Genomic DNA, 27612 nt, shown 5'->3' with positions numbered 1-27612 from the left:
AATCCAGGGTTGATGAATCAAATGAGGCCAAAGGAAGGTGAACAAAATTTGTTGACACCAAAAATGATGCAATGAGAGTGACCCTTCCTCTTCAACTTGACACCATTCTGAAGGAATTTTGGTATTAGAGGGATCGGAGGAAATGGGTACAGTAATCCAGGGGAGCCAGTCGTAAAAAAGAGCATCCCTCTGTGACTCCATCTGTGGGGGGGGAATGAGGGCAAAGTAGCTGCTGCACTTGTTGTTTAGGGGAGATGCAAACAGTTTTCAGCAAGGCTGGCCCCACTTGCGAAAAATCATTTCCGCTATTTTCTGGTTGAGGGACCATTCATGCGGTAACAGAATGTACCTGTTCAGTTTGTCTGCTAGCATGTTGGACTTCCTTGGAATGCGCATTGCTAAGAGAAAGTGGTTGGAAGAGATTGCCCATTGCCACACCCTTAGTGCTTCTCGACAGAGGGAGTATGATTTGGTTCCTCCTTGTTGGTTGATGTACCAAACCTATGACATATCTTCTTGTCTGTACTTTAAATGTTCCTGATGGGAGAGCTTCCTGGAATTCTTGCAACACTAAAAGCATTGCTCTCAACTCCAGAACGTTTATATGCAGATGTGCCTCTATGGTGGACTACATGCCTTGGACTGTCTTTCCCAGGTAATACCCCCCACCCCAGCTGAGAAGCATCTGTGGTCACTATGACCTTGGGTTGAGAAAGGACAAATAAATAGCCCTGTGGCAGATGTTCTGACTGGGTCCACCACCTCAGATCTTTCTTTCACAAGTCAATGATTCATATACAAGTGGATAAGGGTAGCTGAAGTATCGACCATTGGGATGTCAGCATCCTTTGAAGAATCCTCATGTGGAATCTGGCCAGCAGAACAAGGGTTAATGCTGCTGCCATCGAACCTAGGGCCTTGTAGAATAAGGCGAGCTGGGACTGTGGTACTCCAAAGTATCCTGTTGACTTGCAATCTTAAAGTTCGAATTCTGGAGAGAGGAAGGGAGGCTATCGTTGATCTTGTGTCGAGCACTGCTCCTATAAACTCAATAGTCTGAGATGGTTAACAATGTGATTTTTGGAAATTTATGGTTATTTCTAACCATGCACAAGTATAGATTACCTCTTCTCTTGCTATGATGAGTTGATGCCTGGTTGGGGCAGAGATGAGCCAGTCCTCTAAGTAAGGAAACACCCGGAATTTGTGCAGTCTCAAGTGAGCTGCTACCACTGCCATGCAGTGAACACCCTGGAGGCTGTGGTGAGACCAAACGGCAGTGCCTTGAACTGGTAATGACTGGCTCCCACCTAGAAGCATATGAATTTCCAGTATCGTCTGCTCATTTTTATATAGCAGCACGTATCGTGGAGATCTATTGAGCACATCCAGTCATCTTTTTCCAAAAACGGAAGAATGGACTGAACCATGACCATCCAGAACTTTGTCTTCTGAACAAATTTGTTCAGATTGCTGAGATCCAGAATTGGTCTCCAGTCCCATTTTCTTTGGCACTAAAAAGAATCTTGAGTAAGTTTCAGATCCTGTCTTGTCTGGGGGGGACCTCCTGGATGACTCTTTTGTTTAGCAGCTTTTGTATTTGAATAGCTGCTTGTTCCCTCTGACTGGGTGGAACATCAGGGATTTTTCTGAAATTTATTAGAAGAAGGGAAAATGGAATTATATATCCTCTGCACCCATGTATCTTTTGTTATTTCTAGCCAGGCTCGCTGGTGCAGGGACAAACTAGCCCCAGTTACCTCCAGAGGGGAACAATCTGGCCTCCTTTCAGGAGAGCTGGAAGGGTTTGCCAAAGAACGATTCTCTGGACCCTTGATGCTGAGGGCCTCCTCTGCCGCAAGGGTGGCATCTACCATTTGAACTTCCCTCTCTGCTTCTGGGGGAAGACCCTCCATGTATGCCCTGGAAAGATCATTCTGGTATCTTGAATCACATCTTTCCACCACCTCAATGATTCCTCAAAGGATCTTTTGGGGGGGGGGGGTGGAAAAACAAACTCTCATGTCAGAAAGGGTCTTTCCATCGTTCTCACACCGGGACAATGTATCTTTTACTTTGGGGCCAAAAAGAGAGATGCCATCAAAGGCAGCATTGATGACGTAAACTTAAAAAAGCTCCACGAAATCACACAAATGCATCCAGACGTGTCTTCTAATGGCTACGCCTGAACCTACTGCCCTTGAGGGCCCTTCTGCCACATTAGAAATAAGCCTCATGGATGAGTTGGAAATCAATTGTAGGGTCACCAGCTGAGAAGTGATGGAATCTTTCACCTCTTCAGACATGGTTCCTGCGAGGGTACCTGAAAGGTCCTTAATCAGATCACTCTGAAGTCTAGTAAAATGTGCCAAATAGCTCAGAGACCTTAAGGCAAAGTTCAACAAAGAACAGATACTCTTCCTGAATCTGTCCATCACCCATGACTCCTTTTCAGGGTGATTCACAGAGGTGCTTTCAAAAGCAAGTTCCTTTCTGGTGGATGCCGCCATGACCATGGCATCAATAGGGGGATCTTTTGACCAAAACTATTTAGTCTCTGGGGTGGTAATCTTATCTGGCTTCCCTGGAATGGGCTCAATGGTGTCATGTTCCTTCCATGCCTGCTGCAAGACCAACTCCAGGAGCTCATCAGCGGGTGGGATCACCCAGGAAGTAGATGGGTTGGTGCCAAAAGCCTCCAGTAGCACAGATTCCTCCGACAAAGGGATGCTTGGCTTCCAGCCACCTATCTGTTTCAGGATCTCAAGGATGTCTCTGAATGAGACATCATCAGGAAGTGACCATGGGGACCACTCACCCTCATCAAAATCTGTGTCCTTTGTGACAGATTCAGGGGAAAATATATGCTTTCTCTTGCATGGCCTCTTCTTAGAGACCTCCTCAGTGAGATATTCTGAGGAGGTATCAGAAGAGGAGGGAATACCTTGGTGGGAAGTCTGGGGTTTTGGTATTGGCTGTCCTTGTAGAGAGGATAGTGAAGACTTAAGGCACAGAGGTGGACAGAAGTAGACTTAGGATCCAATGGGGGAACCACCACCTGGGTCTGAGATGCAGACACAGCTGTCTCCAAAACCCTAAAGGCAGACCATCCTGGAAAGGGATAAGGATCCAGATCTGACAGGCCAAGCCTCTGATCCATAGTCCCACCCTGCTCCAAGGACAGCTTCCCCGAGGCCAAAGTCTGACCAGAACAGACCATCATTGAGGCTCCGAGATGCAGAGATGGCTCAAAAACCTTCTGAGTAGACTGCAGCACCTCGGACCCAACAGGGTAAAATCAGCTCAGAGAGCTCTCCAGAGCCGAATGAAATGAAGAGCTCAGAGTAAATCTTGGCTCCAGGACACATAAATCCTCTGATCTGAAGTAAATGGTGCCAGACGACTTGGCTCTGAGGGCTCTGAAACCTGGATAGGAGTCAAAGGAGGAATTGGTAGTGAAGGAGTTGTGGATTTATGGGGTTCATGACCTGATGGGATAGGAGGAAAGAAAAGGGCAGGCTGGCTTTGCACCAAGAAGATCTTTCTCACTAGCCTCTCTACATCTTCTTCAGTGAGATTCCTAGATGACCAGATGGATACAGCCGATGGAGATTTTGGTCTTTCCAGAAAGAGAGAAAGTACTCTAGATGGGACTGTGTCCAATGAAGGGAGTACCTTGTTTTAGGCAGAGTTGGTAAAGTAAGTATCTGATCCAAGGTCTTCGGTTCTGACAAATCTTTGCTTTTCAGAGACTTTGGATCTGTAAAAGCCGTCAGATCCAGGGACTTGGATTTGGACTTAAATCCGAAAAAGAGGCTGGATCTGATAATTTCTGCTTCTTCTTTGTAGGATCCGAAAGAACTATAGAATCCAAAGAAGGTCTTTTCAATGATTTTTCGAAGACCTGAAGGATGCAGAAGAAGTGCTGAGGGAAGTAAAAGATGTCTTCTTGAGTTTTTCTTTGGATGGTCCAGATATAGCTTTGTCAAATGATGAAGGCAAAAGTCTCTTTAGAATAAGTTTATTTCTGTGATCTATCAACGTTATAAGGTTAAAAGTGTGACAGATCACGCAATTCTCCTGTAGATAGAGAAGGCCTAAACAAACAACACAAAGTGTGAGAGTCAGACATAGGAATCTTCTAACAACATTTCTCACATTTTTTGAACCCCGGTGGTCTCCTTTCCTTGTTAGCCATCACAAAAGCAAAAGACCAACAACAAAACATAGGACAGGGACAGAGAAAAGTTACTAACAATAACTAGAAATACCGCTAACAGTAAAAGGAGAAAACAGAGATTTTGATGTAAAAGGGTAAGGGAGGAAACTAACCAATTCACAAAAAAACTTTTAAGAGATTTATAAGAAATTAAATGTACAAATTTAAGTTTAAAGCTACTTATCACAACAAGCTCAAGAGAATGAAGGACATCTTTTCACTGTAAGCAGCAAATGAGATCTGAGGTAATAAAGGTTGGTGCATCCTGGGTAAGGGAGAAGCTCTAGAGTTCAAGATTGCCACAAGCTTTTACAATGGGTGGGTCGGATCCGAGGGCTTGGATCTGAGCCCATCAGTTGAGGAAAGAATGAAAACTGATATCAGATCTACTATTTGGTCTAATAAAAGGTCTGGTGAGATATCTAAGCCATTCCTTGCATTAATTTCCCCTTTCAACACACTTCTCAAGTACCTCAGCTGCAAAAGGGCCAAAGAGAGAGTCTATCTAGGGGAGAATTTAAAATCTCAGATTTATCATCAAGAAGGCTTTGAGACCAAAGTCAAGCAAATTTCCTTAAAACTGATCCAGAAGCAGATGCTGCTCTGGAGGAAGAATCATCATAAGCACATTTTAAGATATGCTTAGTGACTTGAGAAGCAGTTGTCAGAGAAGCATTTATTGCATTTTTTACCTCAGAAGAAGAAAGCTTAACCATTAACTTTTGCATGTTCTCAAAAAACAGAAGCACAAATTTTAACATACAAGCTTGGCAATTTAAAATCTGTAAAAGTTAAAGTGCTAGAAGAAAACATTTTCTTCTGCAAATTATCCATTTCTTTTTCATCATTGTTGAAGGAATGGGCTAGCAGCAGTCATAGAGACAGGACTCCTATGTCTGTTTTAGGATTGGAAAATAGGTACTTGTGTATTTGCAGCACTTTATGTAACCCATCAGGCCTCTTATGGGCAGAAGGCAGACTGTCAGGAAGATTGAACGCAGTGACAAAAACATTCTCTAAAGCAGGCAATATAAGAGGGATAGGTGCAGCTTTAGGCATATGTAACTAAAAATATTATCAATGCCTTTTCTGTGCTACAAGAATGTCATTCTAGTCTCACTGAAACACCTCTTTCAAATTAGACAAAATGTCTGTGAAAATATTTGAAATGCTCACACTGATAAACTCCTTAAGTACATTCCCCCATGACCGCTCTTCTGACTAAAAAAAAAATCATATCAGAATGAGAAAGAACCCTCTTTGCTCACCTGAAGACTCTGAAGGTATAGAAAAAGCAGTATTCAGCTCCTTAACAACTCCCAGTAAATCTACACTACCCATGGAAATAGAAAACAGGAGACTAGAAGTTTTTTCCCAGTAAACACACTCTTGAAGAAAGGCTGATACCTAGACACACAGAACCCTGCATCCACAATCCCCTCCAAGCCAGCTGAAGACATCAGCCATTTTCTGGATACAGACAGCAGTGGCTTTCCCCTCACCTGGCAAAGGTATCCTCCTACAGTACAGAAGATGTGGCTACTCCCCTGGTCTTTGGTGGCTTGGAAAGCTACATCAAGACAACCTGAGGAAAAATGGGTAGTCTGAGAAAAAACAAACATCCACAGCACAATCAACCACCACTGCCTGAAGAAAACTAGGAGCTGGGTCTGACACTTAAAGGGTCTTTACATATAGGATCTTAAGAAGTTACTAGGCTATTCACCCTGAGGCCCTTACAAGGCTAGCCAAGAATTTAGTTCATGTTCCAACAAGTCAGCACCTCATGCCCCTTATCCAGCAGGGACACAGGTGGAATCCCAGGGGTGTATTTTCTGTTGCCCATCCAGTTATCCAGGTTGTGCTTAAAAAAGGTTAATGACCTAGTACCTACCTATGAGGTATTCTGCTTGGCATGGAGAGGGGAGTATTCCACAGAATGGGAAGTCACTGGGACACAAATATGTCCCACCAACAAGTCCTATTGATGGCACAGACCAGGTTGTCATCACACGTGCGGGTTACTCGAGTGGAGCTTGACTTGCAGATATGCAGCAGTCCCATCAAGGCAGGGTCTAAGATTGCTTTATATGCCAGACACAAGTCACCTCTGAGGAATCTGTATGAGACAGAGTAGAGGGACAGGGCTTTTAGCTTATCTGTGTAGGGTAGAAGTTTGAGGCCCTGGATTCTTCTGGCAAGGAACCTCTGTGGTCTCTCCAGCTGCTGCGTGTGCTTTGTGAGGTACATGCCAAAAGGGGCATTGTACACAATAATTAGTTTTATAAGGGAAGAATACAGGTATGTTATGACCTCCCTGTCCCTGGATGAGATACCCTTACTAATGAGGTAGGCCATGTAGACAGCTTTCCATACAACAGAATCAATATAGTGGTCAAAAGTCAGTTTGCTATCAACCTGGGTGCTCAGGTCCCTCACGACTAACTGCTAGGACCTTGTTATTAATGTGATAATTTGTGGGGACTGTGACGACCATGCCATGGCCCAGCAATCAAGGAGCCTCAGTCCTCACCACTAACACCAAGGAGGTTGTCTCATAGAAGAGGAAAGGATAAGGCTGACACACATTCTCCAACTGTGCCCCTTTACCTAGACTATACGGTAGTAATTACTGCCACCACCCAGTTAATAACATCAGCTACTAAAAGGCCCTTAAAGGGGTGTCCAATTATTACTGTGCAATATTAATATCCAATGGTAGTATGACTAACAGTCAAGGCTTACTTTAGAGTGGCCTATTACAATACCCTCTATAAATATGCAATGTAATCTAGAGCTTATCTCTACACAAAACAGCCACAGGTAGAAGGTTTTAAAAATATTTGATAATAAATAATTAAAACACAAGATAAAACTACTACACCACAGAGATAGCTAAGAGTTCAGAGATCAAACAGAAACTTAAAATAATACAGTAGGACAGGTCCGATTTCAAAGAAAAATACATAATTAATCTTTACTAGCTTTAACTATTCCTACAAGAAAAACAGTGCTAAAACTTACATGTGAGCACAAGGCAGAGTGCTGTTAAGTTGGATATCAAGATCAAAATGCTCCCCCCTAGTCTCTTGTGAGAAAAAATATTTAAACATTACTAACAAACATGTTTGCTGGGTCCCTCCCCAAATTACATCATTTTTGACACTTAGGTTTTCCCAGGCAAACAAACTGCATTATTTAGCAATCTAACACCTGCACAGAAACTTACAATAGAAGACATTTCACATGTATATTTTTAACAGAAACTAGAGCAATAAAGCACCTTCCACATCTAAATTCTGGTCAAACTTTAGCCTTAAAACAATGGGCATGAAACCTTCATCCATTCACACCGGAACCTACTTGTAAAACAGAGATTCATAAGATCTTTTCAACTTAAAAAGACACTTTTGAAATACTTGGCTTCGTTTTCCTTACAGCAGATGGCAATGTTGCAACAATCTTGAAGTTCACATTTTACGGTGTTTTCTTACATTTAAAAACACAAGCCTGTATTTTACATTTATTTATACAGTTGATAGAATTAGGTATCAAATTCTATTTGACTAAGCTGGCAGCCTTCATCCATCTCTACCCAATCATCACAGGGATGATGATGCAATTTTTGGCATTCATTTTGAGGCCATGTGTCTGGCACCAGTCATCTGTTTGGGTGAGACCCTCTTGGAGGATGTCCACATCACTGGGGGAATTGATGGCAGAGCCAAGCTTGCAGTCATCTGCAAACTTGGTCAGCCATAGCCCATTGGTTTTGGTTTGCACCTCAGAAAGGTATATACCAAACAACAGAGGCACTGGGTTATACAGCTCATTACAGGTCTAATGCTTGAGGTGGCATCCCCTATTTTGACAAGGTGGGTTCTATCAGTGAGCCAGTTTGCTACACATCTGGTAACATCTGGATTGATGCTTAGTTGACAGAATGTATCTATTATACCCAAGTGGGGAATAGTATCAAAGGCCTTGGCCAGGTCAAGGTAGGTGGCATGCACAGTCTTCCCCTCATCCATGGCTTTGGTGACTATCTCAAAGTCATTGACCAAATTTAACAGGCATGTCATCCTCTTGACGAAACCAAACTGTGTGGGATCAAATGCTTGGAGGTTACCAATGTCCTTGTTAATCTGTTCCATGGCCTTGCAGATCAGGGTAGATGGGTCTTTAATTTCCTGTATCAGTGGATGCTCCACCTTTGTGCAAAAGGATGAAAGTGGGTGTTCTCCCCTCGGCTGGGATGAAGCCGGTACTCAGGCTTTGGTTGAATAGGGTGCCTAATGGTGCTGCAAGTTCCTGCCCGAGTTCATGTAGGATGCAGCCTGGGATGTTATCAGGCCCCAAGGAGGCTGTATGTTTTTGCCTTTGAGTGGGCAGTGATGACTTGCTCCCTAGATATAAGGGGGGCAGGTGTAGGGGATGTCCTGATTTACTGATGGTGAGGACACAGGGGTGAAGTTTTCACTGAACCTGTCTGCCAGCAGGTTGGCTATATCTACAGTGCTTGTGTATGTGGTGATGTTTATCATGTTTCACTGTTGCAGTCATTACACTTGATTTATCCTGCTGGCAGGCTACCTGCAGTTGGCCTGAATTCCAAAGTTCCTGGTCCGGCATCGGTTGCCTCTTTCCTGACGTCAGTGCACCAGGGGTATATAAGATGCAGCCAACGCTATTTTCTACAGTCTTTCTTGCCGTGCGGTGCCCGAAGCAAAAGCAGTTCGCAAGTGCCAGTCAGCCGACTCCTGAGATTTTCGAAATTGAATTTCAGATCCGAAGTCTTCAATAAAGCTAAGTACTCCATTGGGGAAACTTTTTCTTGCTCTAGACCGATGTCAGTAAAAGTTAACAATTGTATTTCTTGTGGGAAGCAAATACCTCATAAGGATTTTCATTCTTACTGTATTCCTTGCTTAGGCCCTGACAACGACGTTGCTAGTTGTCGGTTTTGTGCTAGATTCAACCAATGCACTATTAAGCGTCAGTTCAATTTTACTTTACATTACTTTGGCCGAAGGTTTAACTATATAATGCCGTCGGAACAAGCGAAAACCGGAGTCCATAAAAACGACAAGGACAAAGAAAAGGACAGGCATCCGAGGTCCAAAACCAATGATGAAGCCTCTTCTAGGCCAGTCGCCGGTTTGCCAGTTTTCAGTGAAGCGCTTTCGCAGCCCCTGACACCCGCTACCTCAGAGCCACAGGCCACCTCCAACTCCCACGTGGAGACAGCTAGGCCTCTGGAAACTCAAGGTATTGGGCCTACAGAAACTATTCCCTCAGATGGGTCCGGAGCCGCTGAGCAGGCATCAGCTTCTGAGGGTGTTTTCAGACCTACACAGCTTACTATCAAGACAACTTCAGCAGCCAAGGCAAAGTCTAAAACACCTTTAAAGGCAAAGAAACAAGTACAGCATTATCCTGGACAGTCATCCATGCCAAAGAAACAGATGCTCAAAATGGCCGAGGACCAAATTACTTTGATCAGGGGTTCCCATCCCCCTCCTGATAAAAGGCCTAGGCAAGACACTGACTATGACTCCTCTGACCAGGTTTCTATTTCTTCTGATTCCTCTTCAGAACAGGGATATTCTCTTCCTCCCTATGAGGACTATGACACTGAAGAATCTATCCCTTCAGCCTCTCCTCCTGAGGACTACTCTTTTGGGGAAACCCTGCACACCATGAGGGAACATTTCCATTGGGAGAGCCAGGATTATTCAGAATCCAAGAAAATGCTGAGAGACTTTATTTTATTGCCTCAGCACAGGCCTCTTGCTATCCCCCCTGTACTAGATATTGTTGATGTATTTTCTGAATCCAGTTTGTTTCCTGATTCTTTACCCCCCTGCACCAGTTAAGCCAGATAGGTACTACAGGGTTCCAGATTCTCATAAATTTCTTTATAAAAACCCTGCTGCTGATCCAGAAACAATTTCACAGGGTCCCAAAGGGGTCAAGGCTTCCACTGCAAAAAACCCTGTTCCCTCTGATAGGGATTCTAGAGCACTGGACAGATGGAAAAAGTTTACACCTCTGCTAATTTAGCTGTAAGGGCTTTAAACTGCCAGTTTCACATGCTTAAATATCAACAATACCTAATGTCTTTGCTAAAACAGAAAATGCTTACAAGCTCTGAATGTCCTGAGAACAAGGAAATGCAGGATTTATTGCATGCAGCTGAAAAAGTGGGAAAGCATACTTTGCAATGTGGTTTTGATTCATTGGAGGCTTCTTGCAGAGCTGCAGTTACAGGTTCTGTCATTTGAAGGCATGCTTGGTTAAAAGAACAGAGTTTACCTGATCATGTTAAAGCAAAATTATTGGATGCTCCATTACAGCATGATACTTTGTTTGGTGTTAAGGCAGAAGAGGTGCTAAGAAAATGGAGGATAAAGCAAATCAATGCAAGACAGTAAAGGATTTCTTACAGGTTCAGCCACCTAGATTTAGCAGGAACTGGCCTTCTAAAAATTGGTCCTTTCCAGTGTCAGATAGGCCACAAAGAGGCAGATACAGACGCCCAAGAGGCAGATCTCAGCCCCAAGGCTCATACAGACCTAAACAATGGGGTGCTTCAGCCCCCAAAGGCTGAGAAGACAAATCACAACCTTATAGGAAACAGTCCCAATGACTTTCCTCTACAAATGCCAAGCACTTACCTTTTGGCAGCACCCTTAGGGGGAAAACTAGCACTTTTCTCACAAAATTGGCACATGATCACCCAGGACAAATGAGTACTGAATATTGTTTCTCAGGGTTACAGGTTCCACTTTCACACCCTACCAAGGCCAAAAGGTATGCCAGACCTGCCACACAATCAATGGGCAGAGGCACAAAAACAAATTTCTGCTCTCATGGACATGAGGCCTATTCAAAAAGTACCACAGCAAAAGCAGGGGCAAGGATTTTACTCAAGACTTTTCTTGGTACCCAGAAAGGACAAAGCCTGGAGACCAATACTGGACCTGTCTATTCTACTTTCCTGGACGTTCCAAAATTCAAAATGTTGACACTGCAGCAACTTCTACCCATGCTGGGCAAGAAGGCTTGGCTAGTTACTTTGGACCTCAAAGAGGCATTCCTGCATGTCGCAATCAGACAATGTTGCAGAAGATACCTCAGATTCATAGCTGGCTCAATGCATTACCAATTCTCTGCACTGCCCTTTGGCTTATCTACTGCGCCCAGGGTCTTCACAAAATGCCTGCCACCTGTAATTGCATTTTGCAGACAAAAAGGAATTCAAATATATCCCTACTTGGATGACTGCCTTATTCAAGCAGAGAGCAAGGACATTCTACTAAAGCATCTGGCATTTGTAAAAAGATTACTAATTTGCGTAGGGTACACAGTAAACGACAAGAAATCAAAACTAGTGCCCTCTCAAGAGATAATATTCCTGGGTGCAAGCTTAAATACAACTGCCCAGATGGCTTATCTCACGCCAGACAAGCAAAGGCAACTGATTACTTTCAAATGATGGCAACCAAGACCCAGCTACCTGCAAGAAAAATTCTGCCGGCTTTGGGCTTCGTGGCACCCTGCATCCTGCTAATTCCATATGCAAGACTGCATATGAGGAAGCTACAATGGTATCTAAAAAGTGTTTGGGCTCAACATTGCCACAGCCTGGAAACAATAATGACTCTCATTCCCTGCCTGCAACGGGAGTTTCGATGGTGGGCACTGGCCTGTCACCACAACAAGGGACAGCCTTTCACTTTATCCACAGCCAGGCAGACACTAACAACAGATGCATCGGATTATGCCTGGGGGGCACACATGGCAGGAAAATGTATTCAGGGCACATGGCCCGTGGACCAAATGCATCTTTATATCAATCAAAAAGAGATGCTAGCTATACAGAATGCCTTGACAGCCTTCAAGGATCTACTACATCCAGGACAACTATTGCTAAAGATGGACAATACTACAGTCATGTGGTACATACACAAGCAAGGGGACACACATTCCTACTCCCTCTGCAGGCAAGCCATGACTTTGTGGAACACAGCACTGACCTATCAAGTACATCTGCAGGCACAATTCCTGCCAGGAAAGAAAAATACTCTGGCAGACAAACTAAGCAGAAACCTCATGGACCCTCACGAGTGGAAACTAGATCCACAAGTCTTCAGCATGATAACAAGGAAATGGGGATGCCCAGACATAGATCTATTTGCCTCCCCTCACAACTGCCAACTACAGAGATTCTGCACAAGGACTCACAAGCACTCACAAGCATGGAAAGTGGATGCTCTATCATTCAGCTGGAAAACCCTAACAGTTTATGCCTTTCCACCACTGCCTCTCCTCCCCAAGGTACTCCTAAATGTCAGACAAGTGAAGCCAAAAATGATTCTGATTGCCCCAGACTGGCCACACCAGCACTGGTACCCAATCCTAAAGAGCTTGTCTCAAGGCCCAGCCTGGACTTTACCTCAAATTCCTCATCTTCTGACCCAACAAAACAATCAGATCCTGCACAGCCAACACAGAATCTTAAATCTGGCTGCATGGCAAATAATATAGCCACTCAGAACACACCTGTCTCTAAAGCAGTTATGGATGTCATTCTGGAAGCCAGGAGGCCCAGCACCAGGAAATCTTATGCAGAAAAATGGAAGAGATTCTGTGCTTGGAACCAGGCACAAGGACTTGAACCACTTGTTCCAAATATTCCTCAGATTTTACAATACCTAACTGAGATGCTGGACAAAGGCCTATCCTTCTCATCAATTAAGATCCATTCCTTTGCCATTTCAGCTCATTACAATACGGAACCTCCTATTTTTCTCACATCCACTGCTAAGACAGTACCTCAGAGGGGCAAAAAACATAAGACCCCCAAGGAGAGCACCGATACCTACATGGGACCTCAACTTTGTCTTGGAAAAGCTTACACTGCCTCCTTTTGAGCCAGCCAATACAGCTGAGACGAAATTCTTATCATGGAAAACTGCTCTGCTCCTAGCAATAACTTCAGCAAGAAGAGTCTCAGAGTTACAGGCATTAATGGCAGTGGAACCTTTTATCATTTTTCATCCGGACAGGGTTTCTCTAAGGACAAACCCAACATTTATGCCAAAGGTAGTATCCAGTGTGGCTCTTAACCAAACAATTCATTTGCCAACATTTTATCCAAATCCCCAGAATAAAGGGGAGAGACTTCTGCACTCTTTGGACATACACAGGCAGCTATGCTTCTACTTGGACAAAACAAAAGCTTTCAGAAAAACTGAGCAACTGTTTGTGGCATATGCTGCAGGATCACAAAGAAAGGCTATTTCAAAGCAGACTATTTCAAAATGGATAGGACACTGCATTCGTTTCTGCTATGCACAGCATGGTAAATCAGTGCCTAAGAATATTAGGCCACATTCTACCAGGGCAGCTGCCACATCAGCAGCCTTTCTCAGAGGAGTACCAACCAAGGAAATTTTGGAGGCTGCCACTTGGAGTTCAGTGCACACTTTTACCAAGCATTATCACTTACCTTTTTACTCTAAATCCAGAGCAGGCTTTGCCACTGCAGTTCTGCAGGGCCTCATAGCCACTCCTAATCCTATTTAGACCCAGCCGCCCTACCTCAACTTTGGGATTCAACTAAAGTGTAATGACTGCAACAGTGAAACACGATGAACATAGTACAATTGTGTACCTACCATAAATGTAGATGTTCGAGTGTATTCACTGTTGCAGTCCAGGTTACCCACCCACCATCCCCCTCTCTTTGCTGGGACTTATCTATACTTCTCTATCCTATACAACCTATGTGGTGTATTTGCTTGTAGATGAAGGTATTCTTTAATTTAGTCTATGTTTTTATAAGCAATATGTATTGCCTACTTTCTTGGGGGCACCTGACATCTGGGGCAAGAAAAACTGAAGAAAATGGCGTTGGCTGCATCTTATATACCCCTGGTGCACTGACGTCAGGGAAGAGGCAACAGCAACCGATGCCAGACCAGGACTTTGGAATTCAGGCCAACTGTAGGTAGCCTGCCAGCAGGATAACCCAAGTGTAATGACTGCAACAGTGAATACACTCGAACATCTACATTTATAGTAGGTACACAACTGTACTTTCTTGACCACCAGTTCTGATCAGATCAGAGTGCTTCCTTTGAAATTGCAGACATATGTGACAAAGGCCTTATGATTGTCTTTAGTAGATGTGGCCAGTTTGGAGTTTGCTTTGGAGGATTTCACTAGTGTTCTTACTTGCTTATTTTGGCTAAGGAGAGAGTGCCTCCTGTTAGGCACTTGCTCCTTCTTGATCCTGGACAGCAATTTTTTTTTTCCTTTTATTATAGAGTTTATTGCAGGTGCCCACAAGACAGACTTCCTTGAGGAGGAGGATTTTGTCCTGTTGGGTATTCCACACAGCTATATAAATGCTCATATAGTACTTTGGTGTAGGTTTGGACATATGTGCCAGTTCCTATGGAGGGGGCTGTGAAACTGTTTATACCTTCTTTCAGGAGGTTATAATCAGCTTTGAAGTTTTTTTTTTGTTTAACCCTAGTGGGGGGCGGGGATAGTTGGTGACTTTGAAAGTGACCGCTTTGTGGTCGGATCTTACCAGGGAGGACAACACTGTGGGGATGCTACAGTGGTTACTCATGTTGGTTAATACCAAGTCCCAAGATATTATCACTTTTTGTTGGGGTGTCAGACAGCTGGTCCAAAGCATTTGCACTGACGAAATCAAGGAACATTTTCTTCTTATGTGCAAGGGAAGGTACAACTGAGAGAAGCACTGTTGTTTCATCAGTAAGTTGGGAATGAAGTCTGGAATGCAGGTAGCAGAGCCTTGATAAACCAGTAAGTTGAAAAGCAAAAAAAAAAAAACAAGTGTTTTTTAAGTAAACCACTGAGTCACACCCAAGCACAATATCTGATCACAAATACACAAACTTTAAAATCTGAGAAAGTGTTTAGTCAAAAAAGAAACTTTTCCTCGCAAAATGTTTGCAAAAGCCCTAACACTACAACTGTCTTTAAAATACAAAACACAGTATATATCAGTTTGTTTTGTAGTAAAATATAAACTTTCTAACAAAGTTTTCTTCATAAATGAAATAAAAATAGGAAGACCTTCCCCAACTGAGACTTAACTGCCCAGCACTTGAAGGATTGCTAGCACTTCAGGGGCAAAAAAGCTCTGACGTTTTTTGGCATTCCAACTGCCTTTTATATGGACTGCTCCATGTGCTTCTGTCAGTTGGAGTGTCTAAAGGGCACCCAAAGCTCTAAAAGGCTGGCTGGTACAGGGGGTAAGATCCAAACAGCTTATGTTACTGCAGCGGTAATCTATGTACTCAGCATTTCTCACTGTCTGTGTGGGAGGTGCCTCCTCAAATAGTACAAAAATGTCCAATTGAGTTCATTAGGGGTCTGTACTTGGTCCTCTCCTGTTTGACATCTACTTCTTTGACCTCAAAACTGAGAACCAGGACATTTGGTTGACCAGGTTAACTGACAACTGTAAAGTGGGCATTATTGTCACAACCCCTGAGGATATTTGTCCCTTCAGAAAATAGCTTACCATTGTTAATTCCTGGTGTAAAGCAAATGGGCTTACACTGAAAGCTAAAAAAATGTAACATTGTTTCCTTTGGAAAATAATCACCAATTTCTTAAAGCCCTGACAACACTCCGCAAATCAAGAGAAAAAGTCAAACATCTGGGTAGATAGTTGATCACCACATAGGAACAGTAGTCACTCAACATCTTTCATTTCTTTGGAATAAACTTCCACTACAAGTAAAGCAATGCTATTCACTAACATACATAAATGACTCGAACTACTCTGAAATTACATCCCCTGCTATCATATCATCCACAATAACCATATAAAGAGGAAAAGTGGTTGCACTGCTTTAATATTTCCCATCTACATTTCCCCCTACAAAAAACACCAAACTTCAGTTCACCAGAGCTTCTTATTACTTTCCTGAAAATAAATATAAGCAAATATGTATCACTGTCCTTTACATCCCTCCTACTGACAATTCAGCTATACTGGAAGATATCCTACAATGGATATCCATAACAATTCCACACACAAAAAAAGTATATATAAATTAAATTAGGTGATGTCAATATCAACTGGTTGGACATGACCTCAAACTCCCGTACATCCAGCTTGAACTTTCATGGTTTCACACAACTAATAGCCCCACACATTATAGCAAGACATCAAATTCCTTATTAGATGGGTACTGGTATCAGACCTTAGCTAATTCACCATCACAATTACAATGTCAGACTCTTTCAGTGACCATCCCCCAATGTATAGTCACATATAGGATCACAGGAGGTTACTAGGCTAATGGCCTGAGGGCCTTTACAAGCCTAGTCAGGTTAAACCCTTAGTTTCCTACTTGTTTCCTACAATCAGACTAACTTAACACCTTCTGCCCCTGACCAAGAGAGAGACAGATTAAACCTCAGGGGTGAATTTATGATTTCCCATCCAACTGTCCAAGTTGTGCTTAAATAGAGTCAACAAGGGGAGCTGTTTGATGTGAGCTGGAAGCCTGTTCCAGAGAAGTGGTAACCTCAGAAACATATCGGTCTCTCCAGCAAGTCTTATTGATGTCGCATACTAGGTTAAGTTCCCTCAAGCGGGTGCATCATGTACCATTTGACTTGCGAACATGCAGCATTTCCATTAGGCAGGATCTGAGATTGTCTTATATGCGAGGCACAGGTCAGCTCTGAGCAGTCTACATGACAGAGTATAATGACAGTGACCTCAGTCTGTCAACATATGTGCTGAAAACCCTGTATTTCTTTGTAAGAAACATCTCTGGTCTCTCCAGTTGCTGCAGGTGCCTAGTGAGGTACATCCCAAAGGGAGCATTATATTCTGTTATTGGCCTGATGAGGGAAGAGTACAGGGAGGGTAATCACTGCTTTTGTTTTAGAAGCAATGCCCTTACTTATGAGATGGGCAACTTCTTACCACCAAGGAGACATGGTGGTTAAAGGATAGGTTGCTGTCAACCTGTGTGCCCAAATCTCTCATGCTTAGGATGCTGTTATTAATGTGGTAATCTGTAGGAACATCTCCTTTGCTGAAGGGGACGATAATGCATTTTTAGTGGTAAGTTTCAGCCCATGATTCTGACACCAGTCATTTGTCTGTGCAAGTCCATCTAGTAGGACACTAACATCACTTGAGGACTCAATGACCGCTCCCAGTTTGCAGTCATCAGCAAACTTGGTCAGCCACAGACCACTAGTTTTTGTCTGCATTTCTGAGAAGTAGATTCCAAACAAAAGGGGCCCTAGCACCAAGCCCTTTGGGACACCACTGGTTACAGGTCTGCTGGTGGAGGTTGAGTCACCTGTTTTGACTGTATGTGATCTATCAGTGAGCCAGTTTGCAACCCACTTGACAACATATGGGTTAATCCCCAGCTGAGTGAGTTTATCAATGATGACTGAGTGGAGAATACTGTCAAAAGCCTTAGCTAGGTCCAAGTAGGCTGTATGTACAGATTTGCCATCATCCAAAGCGTCAAGAGACTTTCTCGAAGAAACCCACCAAGTTTAGCAGGCACAATCTCCCTTTAACAAAGCCAAACTGGGTCGGGTTAAAGATTTTGAGGACTCCAATATCTTTGTTGACAAGGTTCATGATGATTCTCTCCATGGTCTTACAGATAAGGTTGGTCAGGCTTACAGGTCTATACTTCCCTGGGGTTAGTGTATGTGTCCCCTTTATGCAAAAGGATGACTGTAGCAGTTTTCCATTCAGCAGGGACAAAGCCAGTGCTTATGCTGTGGCTGAAAAGAGTATCTAGTGGTGCTGCTAATTCTTGTTTTAATTCACCAAGAATGCAGACAGGGATGTTGTCAGGTTCCATAGATGCCATGTTTTTGGCTTTAGAAAGAGCTTTTAAGACCTGCTCCTTAGATATACTAGGTTGAAAACAGGTAGTAGGGATGCTCTGGTTTATATGTGACGGGGACATGGATGAGAAGTTTTCACTGAACCTGTCCATTAGCAGGTTGGCAATTTCCACAGGTTCAGTATATGTGGTGCCATTAACAGCAAGTTCTGTGCAGATCTGGGTTATTCCTTTGAGGTTTCAGGTGTAGCTAAAGAAAACTTTGTGGTTATCCTTAGCCAGAGTAGCTAATTTGGATTAGTAATTAGCCTAGGACTCTTTACCCAGTATCTAATTTGCTTGTTAAAGCTGAGGAGGGTGTGTTTCCAAGTCGAAGACCGTTCCTTCCCTGCCCTTAGGCAGCAATTTCTTTATCTTATTCTATAACCTCTTTATAGCATATTTGTTCTTTTTTGAGGACCTTACTTTGGTCCTATCAGGTACTGCTGAGTCAATACAATTATATAAATGTTTATATAAAACATTGGTGTATATCCCAGTATAGGCATCCTTGCCATCAGTGGGGGCAAGGACTATAAAGCTATTAATGCAGTCACATAATAGACTACAATTGGCTTTGGAAAAGTTCTTTAGTTTAGTTTCTGTTAAGGGGGAGGGCAGATGTTATTGTTACTACAATCAAGACTGATCTGTGATTCAACTTTACCAAAGAGGGCTGCACACTTGGGATGATGCAGAGACCTTCCATGTTAGTGAGCATGAAATCCAGAATGTTTGGGCACCTTGTGGGGGTATCAACCAACTGATCAAGGGCATTGGAGTTAACGAAGTCCAAGAACCTTTGAGCAAGTGTTTTGGTGCACATATATTTTACACAATCTATGGAAGGGTAGTTAAAAATCACCCATCACCAGGATGTTTGGTTGTATCTTGAGCAACTCAAGGAGATCCAAGTAGGCATTATGGGTATCCTGGTTTACAGAGGGGGTTCCTATAGCTGGCTAGAACTTGAAGCAGGGTTTTGCCTAGTCATTTGCACCTGGAATACTTCAAAGGAATCATTCTGCTTAATCAATCTAGAGGTGTATTTATCTTTGATGAATATTGATATTCCTCCTCCTTTGGTTCTCCCACTTTCAATTGTTGGTCTGAATGTGTGGAAGGCATTATATCCAGGTTTGGCCTGGGTGCTTTCTGCAGCCTTAAAACAGGTCTCAGTAACTGCACAGATGCCAGCATCTTCTAGTGATTGGAGTTTCAAGTTAAGACTCCTGGGGTTTAGCAGCAGGACCTTGAGGTTGCTTTTTGAGGATGTTTTTATGTTGGGAATTTTGTTCTTGTGACACTGCTTAAAAAGGCACTATGGGGGAGGCAAGTGTCTTGGCCAGTAACCAAAATCCTAGAGGTGATAGATGGAGACCATCTCTGGCAAAGCATCAAGGTTGATCGACCATATCATCCCAGGCTGACAGATACTGGATCCCCTTGGAGTGACACCAATAGCTAAGCCAATTGTTGAAGTCAATCATTCTTTGTATTGTGGCATCATCCTAGGAGTAGGTAGAATACTGCTTAAGGCTAGGGACATACCCACCTGGGACATAGCTCAGCCATGTCTCTCTTCATATAGTTCAGTAAGGTACATCAAGTTGTTCGTACCGACAGAGTCATACATTTGTTGAGAGACTTGAGTGCCAATTGTTGAAGTCAATCATTCTTTGTATTGTGGCATCATCCTAGGAGAAGGTAGAATGCTGCTTAAGGCTAGGGACATACCCACCTGGGACATAGACAGCTCAGCCATGTCTCTCTTCATATAGTTCAGTAAGGTACATCAAGTTGTTCGTACCGACAGTCATACATTTGTTGAGAGACTTGAGTGCACGTGATGTTGCAGATCCTGGTACTGACAGACAGCTATCCAACCTGGTGAGTAGGACATCTGTGTCTCTCACTATGGTCTCTCCTATGACTAGAATATTGGATTTTGTGTTTTGACATAAAGGCTTATTTGGTGAGACACTGGTGCTTTTCCTCTTATATATACTGTGGTTAGTTGTGAGTGTATTATGTAAAGCATGCTTGTGTTTGGGAGGTCTCTGATGTTTAGATAGGCTTTTGGCGAGGACCTCCGTGTAGGTTTGTGTGTTGTGTGGTTGGTAATGGAGGTGTGATGGGGGAGCAGACAACCTGCTTCGTGTCAGATAAGTTGACTGGTGAGTGAGAGAGCCTGGATTATAGATGTTTAATATAGCTGCATCTCTCACATACTGCATTAGTCTGCAGTAAGAGAAGTGGGTTGTCAGTGTACTTGAGGCAATTGCTATACTGCCTCAGGATGCCTAGGTTGGCAGGGGAAATAGTCTGTCCATAGTGCTAGGTGTAATGGAGTGGTCAGTAACATGGAAAGACAGGGGTGACCAAACAGGGTTTGTAAATAATTAAACTGCAAAAGACAATGTAATGGTGGTGCCTTAGAGGCTTAGCTGAGTGCTTTACCTGGCAGTGAAGCACAACCAGAAGTAACCTCCATTTAAGCTCAAACAATTAAGGAAAAAGTAACTGTCTAGATATTTTGAGTCTATGACCGCCAATGTTATATGCTGCTGCATGGCAGTGTGTGAAGGTGCGCAACACAGAAACAAATGCCAAACTAGGCAAATGCAGGGCTTAAATATCAGCAATGAGAAACCTTTACAAAGCAAGTTAACCAATTCAGTAGCCCAACACTGAGCCCTGGTTCAACAACCTAGAAATTAGATGGGTTCCTGTCTGCACTTTCTTGGCACAAAGGTGCTAGGGGGTCCTCTCCAACAAAAGCAAGACAGGATATAGTGCTCTGGTTTTCCAATACAGTCCTAGATCCAAGAAGCTTGAATCTATACTATGCTATGGCAGATCAAGTGAGAAAAACAGTAAAACAAATCAAAAATACAGTAATGGTGTTTAAAATATGGCTTCAAGTGTGACTTCAAAATGAGCAAATAATTTTGTAGGGAGAAGAAATTCCTCGGATTGTTCAGTAACTCTCAGTAGAACACGGGAAGGTCGCCAAACTCCTTTGCAGCCTGGTTCAAAGTGCAAACCTGCACAAATGCGGGGCTTAAATATCAGCAATGAGAAACCTTTACAAAGCAAGTTAGCTGATTAGGTAGCTCAACAGTGAGCCCTGGTCCAATAACCTAGAAATTAGATGGGTCCCTGTTTGCACTCTCCTGCCACAAGGGTGCTAGGGGGCCCTCTACAACAAAAGGATGCAAGGATATAGTGCTCAGGTTTTCTAATACAGTCCTAGATCCAGCAAGCCTGAATTAGACTAGGCTACAGCAGCACAAGTATGAAACAGTGAAACAGCAAAACAGTAATGCAGTTTAAAATATGGTTTCTCACATATCTACTTAATATTGGTTAGTTATGTGAAACTGTGCAAGTTCATATTGGATGTGGGGGATTTAGATGTTATACCTAACCAATTGATACTGACATCACCACCACAGGGTACAATGTCACACTTTCTCAGTGACCATCCTCACAATCTGTACAGCCACACATCTCACATCCACTTACACACATGTATATAAAGAAACATGCAACCTGTCCAAATTTAACCCAGAAATACTCATTACTACCCTATCTATTAACTGGAACATCTTAAAAATCCTCCCCTTAGATGATGCTGTAAATGATTTCAATACAATTTTTCTTCTTCTTCTTCTTTCGGCTGCTCCCGTCAGGGATCACCACAGCAGATCAACTGTTTTCATTTCTTCCTGTCCTCTGCATCTTGCTTTGTCACACCAACCACCTGCATGTCCTCTCTCACCACACCCATAAACCTTATCTTAGGCCTTCCTCTTTTCCTGTTACCTGGCAGCTTCATTCTTAGAATCTTTTTCCCAATATACTCTGCATCCCTCCTCAGCACATGTCCAAACCAACATAATCTTGCCTCTCTGGCTTTGTCTCCAAACCTTCCAACCTGGGCTGACCCTCTAATATACTTATTCCTAATCCTGTCCATCCTCGTCACACCCAGTGCAAATCTTAACATCTTCAACTCTGCCATGTCAAGCTCTGACTCCTGCCTTTTTGTCAATGCCACTGTCTCCAACCCATATAACATAGCTGGTCTCACTACCCTCTTGTAGACCTTCCCTTTCACTCTTACTGGTACTCGTCTGTCACAAATCACTCCTGACACTTTTCTCCACCCACTCCATCCTGCCTGTACTCTCTTCACCTCTCTTCCACACTCACCATTACCCTGAACTGTTGATCCCAAGTATTTAAACTCAACATTTTTTCTAAATATCCTAAATAGCATTGCACCTCCTAGTAGGAAGAGAATACAAAATAATGCAATTTTGGTTATCCACATCCACTTTCACCTTCAAATCTGTGCCCACATCCTGTATAAAACTACTCAAACCATGGTCTACTTAATTGATGACCTTCCAAGAGAGTACCTTAAAATAGTAACCAATACCATTGCCTTTCCTGTCTCAATCCTTATAAATACATCAGTCCAGGAATCCCAGATTCCCTCCCTGTAAAAAATGCACATCATCTCTCTACACAAGAGGAAATTCAACAGACATTACTTATTTTAGACCTACAACAAGCTTATCTCCATCTCCAAAATACATGAAAAATATATTCAAAATGAATTACTAAACTATTTTCTGCAAGAACTGCTATTCCCCACACAACATGGCTTGTGTTCCTCCCACAGTATTAACACTGCACTTCTAACCATTATAGATGCTGTCAATAAAGCTAGAGATAATAGCAAACTAGTCTCCTCCTTATTTTTAGACTTCTCTAGCACCTTCAACACAGTTTCACAGCAAATTTCTACTTCAAATGCCCTCGCTAGGTCTATCTCGGCCCACCCTTCTATGGTTCAAAAGCTACCTGCCCAACAGGTATCAGTAAGTAAAATGGCACTCCACCCTTCCTCCATATCTCCCAGTTACCACTGGTTTACCACAAGGCTCTATCTTTGGTCCCCTCGTCAAACATTCTCACCAAAACCATCCACACAACAGGCCTCCCTAATACAATACACAGATGACCCCACACTCACATGCACATCAGACAACCTGGTACATCTCCAAAAAAATTATTCAGGAAACTTTAACAGCAATTGAAACGTAGCTCTGTAATTGAGCTCATGCTAAAAAGAAAAAATATATACTTTTCCCCACAAATCCCTCTCTCATAAAAAAAAATGTAAAATCCTCTCTTTTACTAATACAGCCAATGAAGTCACTTTTCAGTGTTAAAGTCCTGACTGTTGGGATTTCCTGCTGTGAAAGCCCTCTGTCGGCCAGACTACCAGACAAAACTGTTTTTACCTCCCAGGCTGGTGGATGCCCTTGCAGACAGCAGTACACTCAAGTATAAAGGGGGACAGCCTGAATCATCATTTCACTATTTTCTTGACCCGCTTAGAAGGAGCCCCCAAGTGCACCCTAGGAGGACCAAGGTAGAGTGGACTCAAGGAGGCCCCAAGTGTAACTAAGGTGGGCCAAAGAAGAGTAGACCCAAACTGGGTTGAGAGGTGTAGAGTAATTGGCTGATTCTACTCTGCAACAGGGAATACACTTGAACATCTACATTTATGGTAAGTGTACACAACTCTACTGTGTTCTTTGTGTTTCACTGTTGCAGTCCTGACTGTTGGGGAGATTCCCAAAGCTTTAGAGATGGTGGAAGGAAATTAAGAGAGGAGATGATTCCCTGCAGGACTGCAGATGCAAAACCTGCTTTAATCTTGGAAAAGGTTGCCAGGTGGTAGTGCCTAGTGAAGGTATGTACAGAAGATCAAGTGGCTGCATCCAAGATGTCCTTAGTGGGAACCCCTTTGAAGAAATCTGCAGAAGTAGCTGTGGCCCTAGTATAGTGTGACCTAATCAAATCTGGGGGCTTTTGTCCACGATGGCTGTAACAGAAAGAGATGCAGGGATAAATCCACTTGGAAATGGTTTTGTTTAAAAGTTGGTTTTCCTCCCAAGCATGGGGCAAAGGTAATGAACAGCTGGTCTGTTTTCCTCAAATATTTAGTCCTGTCCAGGTAGAAGTGTAGCATTCTATGTACATCCAAAGAGTGCAGTAATCTTTCACCTCTGTTCTGTGGGTTGGGAAAGAAGTTATTTGAAAGGCTTGATTCACAGACACATTAGTAACCACCTTAGGCATGAAGGAAGGAAGGATTAGCTCGGAGGAAGAACCCATCTTTATGGAAGATAATGAAAGGTTCCACTGCCATTAGGGCCTGCAACTCAGACCCTTTTGGCCGAAGTGATAGCAAGTAGTAGGGCTGTTTTCCAGGTAAGAAACTTTAAGGTGATAGAGACTGCATGCTCAAAAGGAGGCAAAGTTAATTTTTCTAGGACAACGTTGAGGTTGTAAAGAGGGGGAGTCTTCTTCTGGGGGCCTAATGTGAATAACTCACCTAAGAAATTGTTTCAGCAAAGGGTGTGAATAAATTGTAGAATGACTAAAGATGTGGGCAGAGATGGCTGAGGCATGTAACTTGATGGAGGAATGAGAGAAGCCTTTTTCTACTAGGTTGGCCAAGTACTCCAAAATGTTAGAAATGTTAACAGAATTTGGATGAAGATGGTGCTTCGGGCACCAGACAGAATCTTTTCCATATATTTGAGTAAGATGTTCTTGTGCTAGGCCTTCTAGTCTCTTAAAACAGTGTGTACCTGTTGGCTCAAGTTGGAAATGCTGTAGGGTGTTATGGAATAAACCAGGCTGAGAGTCCGAGTGTCTGAAGATTGGGATACACAATCCTCCCCTTGTTCTAGGTGAGGAGTTCCATCCTCTGTGGTAACAAATGCTTCTGACTGGTGATCTGAAGAAGAAGATGGAACCAGGGCTGCCTGGGCCAGGCAAGTACTATCAGGATGGCCTTTGGGCTATCCTGCCTGATCTTCAGAAGCACTAGAGGCAACAGGGGTAATGGTGGGAAGGCATAAATGAAGAGGTGTGTCCAGGGGAAGGAGAAGGCATCTGTTCTCCATGCAGATGTCTGCCTTGTCCTGGTGCAGAACATCTTCAGGCAAGCACTGTCCTTGCTGGCAAAGATGTCCACCTGTGGGACCCCCCATTGCAGTGTTATGGATTAGGAAACGTCCTGTTAGAGATGCCATTCATTGGGGTTTGTCAAATTCCTGCTGAGGTAGTCTGCCAGGGAATTATTTTCCTTTTCCCTCAGCAGGTGTCAAGCTATGAGGTGCAGGCCTAGAGATTATGCTGTCTCCCATATTTGCATGGCCAGGCAGCACAAGGGAAAGGACTGCATGGTTCCCTGCCTGTTTATGTACCACATGACTGTGGTATTGTCTGTTTGTACTACTAGGACCCGTGAGTTCAATCTGTCCTTGAAAGCCAGTAAACCATTTTGTACTGCCAAGAGTTCTTTCCAATTTATGTGCCTCTATCATAATGAGCGGGCCTTAACACTTGAGTTTGAAGATTTTAGGTATGGGCCCCCCCATCCAGTCTCTGAGGCATCTGTGGTGAGGATTTGGCCCTGGGGCAAGAATCTGAAGGGTAGGCCCTGATTTGGGGTACAAGGTTGTACTCACCATGCAAATTCCTGCTCGAAGCAAAGTATCAAGGATATTTGGGAGTCCAGGGATTGAGAGCTCTGGCACCACACACACTTCAGGTACCACTGCAGCTTCCTCATGTGCAGTCTGGCCAGGGGTACCATGAGAATACAGGATGCCATGTACCCTAGTGCTCTGAGGAAGTCCTTGGCTGAGATGCTTTGATTTTCCTGCATCTGTAGTAAGTAATCTGTTAAAAAGGCGACCTTTTCGGTGTGTGTGTGTGGGGGGGGGGGCTCTGAAGGGAGGAATCCAGGAAAGCTCCCAGGAAGACTGGATGGGACCAGGCTGGATTTCTTGAGGTTTAGAGTGAACCCCAGAGAAGTCAGCAGGTCCTGTGTGAATTTCAGATCATTGATGATCTTTGGAATCTCTGCAGCTTGTATTAGGCAATAGTCCAGTTAATGGTAAATCTGGACCCCTTTGGTTCTACAGTAAGCAATGACTGGTGCCAAGTACTTTGTGAAAACCCTTGGAGAAGTAGACAACTCAAATGGCAGCACTGAAAACTGACAGTGACAGGAGTGTGGTCTGAAGTGAAGAAAGCTTCTGTGTGATTTTTGAATAGAAATGTGTAAGCAGACGTCCTTTAGGTCTATTGAGACAACGAAAGCCTGGGGAGTTATCATGGGTTGTAGTTTTTGAAGAGCCAGCATTTTGAACTTTGTTATCCTGAGGAACGGGTTTAAGCTGGACAGGTCAAGAAAAGGACTACAATATCCTTTTTTTCTTGGGACTAGGAATGGCATTGAGTAAAAGCCTTTTCCCTTTTTGTTCCTCTGGAACTGGGTCCACCACTTCCTGACAACACAAAATTTGTACCAGTTTGAGAGCCTCAGTTTTTTGACTTTGGGTACATCTGGGAAACCTCAGTAAACTAAAGGCTCTTTGAAAGTGAGAGTTTGTAACCATTTGCAATAATGTTTAGAACCCACAGATCTGAAGTAATGTGGGTCCAGTTTTGGAGGAAAAGAGACCTTCTTCCTAGTTTTGGGGTGAAGGGTGGGTAGAGTGGAGGGAGAGTCATAATTAGTCTCTGACTGGGGGCTGTGGCCTAGGATTCCCTTGCCTGGGCGTTTCAGAGGTCCATTGCCTTGATCTCTGTTATTGCTGCCTTTGTCTGGAAGCTCTGCCTTTTTGTGGCCTTCTCCGTCTGCTGCTAGGCTGGGTAAGAAAGGAACAATATTTTACTGGAAAGTTACTGCGGAACGTAGGTGGTTGTACCTGCAGAATGTTAACTGTTTACATGAACTTTGCCTTGTTTTACATATTTTTGTTAAACTGCTTCAGTTTTTGGTCCAAAAAGTCTGTCTTTGTCAAGGGAAGTCTCCAACAGATTAGCCTTTACATGATGATAGAGACTGCTCCCTAAGCCATGCATGTCTCCTTATTACTGAACCAGTGACAGCTGCCCTGCAGGATACCTCCATGGCATTATAGCCACCTTGAAACTGGAGTGACAAGTCCAAAAGTTTCTTGGAATGATTTTTATCTTCCTTGGTTGCATTCTTTTTGCTTTAGTTGATCCAGGATGGTTTGCTGATATTTGATCATTAAAAAACTGACAGTTGGGGGACCTCACAGAGAAGCAGAGGTATGTACCTTCGTTCTGAACCTGTCTAGGGCCCTACTCTCCTTGTCATGGGCAGAGAATTCTTGGACACACTGGCTCTAGCCCCTCGAGCCTTGGAGTAACAACTTCTGGATCAGCAAAAGAATTCTCAGATATTTATGGGTGCCTTGCACCCTGTAAAATGTGTCTGGTTTCCTAGGGGCAGGGGGAAATGAGTCAGGATTCATGGAGGCATCCTGAACAGCATCCTCCACCACTTCCAACATGGGAGAGATAGCTAAAGGTTTGTGCTCAGCAAGGTCCAAAAAGTAC

The sequence above is a fragment of the Protopterus annectens genome, chromosome 9.part0 (genome assembly GCF_019279795.1).
Source record: "Protopterus annectens isolate FY-2018-M chromosome 9.part0, PAN1.0, whole genome shotgun sequence".
Classification (NCBI taxonomy): Eukaryota; Metazoa; Chordata; order Ceratodontiformes; family Protopteridae; genus Protopterus; species Protopterus annectens.
Note: the sequence above shows the minus strand (reverse complement) of the source record.